Source organism: Scyliorhinus torazame, chromosome 4, assembly GCF_047496885.1.
Source record: "Scyliorhinus torazame isolate Kashiwa2021f chromosome 4, sScyTor2.1, whole genome shotgun sequence".
NCBI lineage: Eukaryota > Metazoa > Chordata > Chondrichthyes > Carcharhiniformes > Scyliorhinidae > Scyliorhinus > Scyliorhinus torazame.
The window spans coordinates 144,790,495-144,795,232 of record NC_092710.1 but is presented as its reverse complement, the minus strand read 5'-3'; the positions used below and the strand labels follow the sequence as shown (position 1 = coordinate 144,795,232).

General features: G+C 47.1%; 1 pseudogene; it reads right to left on the bottom strand.

Annotated features, from left to right (window-relative positions):
- Positions 1 to 4,264: 4,264 nt before the first annotated feature.
- Positions 4,265 to 4,501, bottom strand: LOC140415716 (U2 spliceosomal RNA; annotated as a pseudogene).
- Between the last annotated feature and the right edge of the window lie 237 nt (positions 4,502 to 4,738).

Sequence of the window (4,738 nt, the reverse complement as noted above, 5' to 3'; positions counted from 1 at the left end):
AGGTCATGCCTGACAAACCTGTTCGAGTTCTTTGAAGAGATAACAAATAGGTTAGACCAAGGAGAGTCAATGGATGTTATCTATCTTGACTTCCAAAAGGCCTTTGATAAGGTGCCTCACGGGAGACTGCTGAGTAAAATAAGGGCCCATGGTATTCGAGGCAAGGTACTAACATGGATTGACGATTGGCTGTCAGGCAGAAGGCAGAGAGTTGGGATAAAAGGTTCTTTTTCGGAATGGCAACCGGTGACGAGTGGTGTCCCGCAGGATTCAGTGTTGGGGCCACAGCTGTTCTCTTTATATATTAACGATCTAGATGACGGGACTGGGGGCATTCTGGCTAAGTTTGCCGATGATACAAAGATAGGTGGAGGGGCAGGTAGTATGGAGGAGGTGGGGAGGCTGCAGAAAGATTTAGACAGTTTAGGAGAGTGGTCCAAGAAATGGCTGATGAAATTCAACGTGGGCAAGTGCGAGGTCTTGTACTTTGGAAAAAAGAATAGAGGCATGGACTATTTTCTAAACGGTGACAAAATTCATAATGCTGAAGTGCAAAGGGACTTGGGAGGCCTAGTCCAGGATTCTCTAAAGGTAAACTTGCAGGTTGAGTCCGTAATTAAGAAAGCAAATGCAATGTTGTCATTCATCTCAAGAGGCTTGGAATATAAAAGCAGGGATGTACTTCTGAAGCTTTATAAAGCATTAGTTAGGCCCCATTTAGAATACTGTGAGCAATTTTGGGCCCCACACCTCAGGAAGGACATACTGGCACTGGAACGGGTCCAGCGGAGATTCACACGGATGATCCCAGGAATGGTAGGCCTAACATACGATGAACGTTTGAGGATCCTGGGATTATATTCATTGGAGTTTAGGAGGTTGAGGGGAGATCTAATAGAAACTTACAAGATAATGAATGGCTTAGATAGGGTGGATGTAGGGAAGTTGTTTCCATTAGCAGGTAGAATAGGGCCCGGGGGCACAGCCTTAGAATAAAAGGGAGTCACTTTAGAACAGAGATGAGGAGAAATTTCTTCAGCCAGAGAGTGGTGGGTCTGTGTAATTCATTGCCACAGAGGGCGGTGGAGGCCGGGACGTTGAGTGTCTTTAAGACAGAAGTTGATAAATTCTTGATTTCTCGAGGAATTAAGGGCTATGGAGAGGGAGCGGGTAAATGGAGTTGAAATCAGCCATGATTGAATGGTGGAGTGGACTCGATGGGCCGAATGGCCTTACTTCCGCTCCTATGTCTTATGGTCTTATGGACTCCCACATATCAGAGACCCCCATATCAGATATCCCATCAGCGACCCCCGAACATCAGGGACCCCCATATCAGGAACCTCCATTTCAGAGACTCCCATGTCATAGACCCCCATCCCCTCTTGTCAGAGATCCCCCCCATATCAGAGACCCCCCCCCCATCAGGGACCCCCCATATCAGGACCCAGCCCCAATACTTCCCACCAGTCACCACTGCCTGGAAGCTAAAGGGAAGTTCATGCAAAAATAAATCACTGCTTTTCCACTTACAGAAGCAGAACGCAGCAGCTGTTACTTCCTAGAAAGCCAACACACACCACAAGACTTTAAACCCCCTCAGGTTCTTTAACATGCGAGGCTTATATTTATAAGATAAATAGCTTTAATAGGCTGTAATGTGCTTGTTAGGTGAATTGGACATTGTTAATTCTCCCTCAGTGTACCCCAACAGGTACCGTAGTGTGGCGACTCAGGGATTTTCAAAGTAACTTCATTGCAGTGTTAATGTAACCTACTTGTGACACTAATAAAGATTATTATTATTGACAGGGCAGTAGCTTCCAGACAACCAGGCATCTGGATTATTTGTTTTCATTTCCTTTCACGCTTTAATGCATCTCAAGTACTCTGCTGTGAAGGTAATCACAATATTTATAAGCACCTAGCTTTCTCTTTTTCTCAGCAGAAAACAGTTACTTAACTGTTTTTGATGTGGTGATGACCTATTAATCAAAGCTAACCATAATGTTTTGATACAACTATCTATTATTGAGGCATCAGGTGTAAGGGGCTGGTAAGTGAAAAAGCAATCATTCCTGGCAGGGGTGACTGATTGACGGGGGTCTTTGATATGGAGGGAATCTCTGTTAGGGCATCTGTAATAAGGGAGGGATATCTGATAGAGGGTCCTGATATGGGGGATCTCTGCTGGGCGATCTCTGGTATGGGGCTGGTCTCTGAAATGTGGGGTCTCAGATATGGGGTTCTGATGGGCGGTCTGATGGGGGTCTCTGAATGGAGGTCTGATGGGCAGTTTGATGGGGGTCTCTCATGGGGGGTCTGAATGGGGGGGGGGGTGGCTGGAGTGGGGAGTGGGCAGGATTTGTGGAGGGGGGAGGGGACCCTCTGATGGACTTTGGGGCACAAACATTAAATATTTACCCCCTTGATCCACCATGGGTCCATCATGTCAGGCCTGAAAAATACTTGCACCAATGTACGCCCTCGTGAATCTCGGCTGGAGCATCATGGGGGCGTGGAGAAATGAGCCTCCAGCTTGTTAATTAGATGCAAATGGGTTCAATGATCCGTTTTCATCCACCGGCGTGGGACAGGAGCACCATCACATTCTCCATGTGATTCTCCATCACATCCGGAACTCCGGTGGCATAAAATCCACCCCTTAGGATGAGGTTTGCAAGACTGCATCAGTAATTTGAGGAAACCACCAGCCTCATGAATGAATGAGGCTAACATGGCTGAGTGCAATTTTTCATACACCTCACACACTATCTACCCTCATTGACTGGAAGATTGCATCAGGTATCCTGAGACACTATGTTTCCTTTCATAGGGAAGCAAATGGAAGATAAGATTGTCTTTGACAGTTAGTAGGTTGATAAAATTTATCTCCGTGCTCCTGGGCTTGGGAGGAGAGGAAAACTGGAAAGGGGTGGTACTTCATGGAGGTGACTAGGGAGCTTGAGGGCTGGTGAGAGCCCTGCATCACTTCTTTTCAAGAAGGCATCCACAAATTCAGTGTCAAATAAAGTTAACGAGGCAGCAGAACGCCTTCCCAAGATCAAGGGTAATCAGAAGCTGGAGGCTCATCATTGTTTGGTCGCATCACCTGAGGTTTAGAGTCAGTCCAAAGATGTGCAGGTTTGGTGAATTGGCAATGCTAAATTGCCCCTTACTCTATAAAGGCTAGGTGGGGTTACGGGGAGTGGGTGGAGGATTGGACCTAGATGGGTGCTCTTTCCGAGGGTCGGTGCAGACTCGATGGGTTTGATTTTGCCCACCAGCTTGGGGAGGAGATACAGGTGTTTGGAATGGAGTTGATGCCAGGGTCACAGTGCTGCCTACTCACCCTGGCTGCCGTGAGGAGGTTGTGCAGTTTCTTTTTGTACTGCTGTCTGGTCCTTGCGGTGGGGCCCACGGGCCTCATGGCCTCTACCACGTGCGCCCCGGCCCGGTGCATTGCGGCGGGTGACAGCCTCCTTCCCATCCCAGTCCAAAGATGTGCCGGTTAGGTGGAGTGGCCATGCTAAATTGCCCTTAGTGTCCAAAATTGCCCTTAGTGTTGGTTGAGTGGGGTTTCTGGGTTATGGGGATAGGGTGGTGTGGGCTTGGGTAGGGTGCTCTTTCCAAGAGCCGGTGCAGACTCGATGGGCCGAACGGCCTCCTTCTGCACTGTAAGTTCTATGATCTATGATCATAAGGGTACTGGATGGCCGCCTCTCCTCCATGGCTTCCGGTAAGGTCTCGAGCTCCACATCCACAAACTGGGGTGGCCCTCTCCGTGTTGCTATCTTGTTGGCTGGGATGAGTGTGTGTCGGGAGTGTAGTGCTGATGCGGCTGCAGCTTGTCAGCCTCTGAAGTGGCAATCCCGGCCCGGCGAATTGGACATCATTTTCTATTGGATTTGATCAAGTTCCACGTGGCGCTGGTGCTAGCTCATTAACAGATCATGAACTGCTCCAGGACCGGCACCAATTTAGTTGTCATAGAAGTCAACCGATTCAGTCCCGGCGTCAACACCTAGTTTGTGAAACCAGAACCCTGCCTATAAACCTTTAAACCCTGGCTGAATTTCCCACCTCAAGCCAAACTGCAGTCCTCTTCCCATTTCCTAGTCTCAGTCCAGCTGTTTCAGTATAGGCTGAGGATGGAGCTTGGACATATATTTACATCTGAACAATTGGGAGATGCTTCTAGAACTACAGTTTATGTAATAAGTTGAGGCAACAAGTTCAGATACTGTATTGTGAATATACCACAATTTAAACTTTGTTTTTATTCAGTTCTTTAAGTTACAAAGCCAATGTGCAAAGTGGATGGGGCATGCCCTTAATCCATCTCCTTGCTTGCTCCAAAAACCAATTCAAATTCAAACTGAATCCAATTCATGGTCTCCACAAGAGAGACATACAAGATCCAAGCTGACAGGAAAACGCATTACACCTCATCTTGGGCTTCATCTGACGCTTGATCTTAGCCAAAAGGCTGAGAAGCGAATATACCACAATGTCAATATGAATTAACTATCACAACAAATTTAATGAGGAAGGAGCAGAGTGCTGGAAATGGAGAGTCCCCACTGCAACTTAAACTGAGCCTGTCTAAAAGTTACAAAGTGAAGTGATAACTGCCTTTTAAACTCTATTTCATGAAGTAGATTGTACACACGGAGAACCCCGTTATGTATTTTCCTGCAGTTCATTAAACCTCACATTTTGTTGACAATACCAGTGT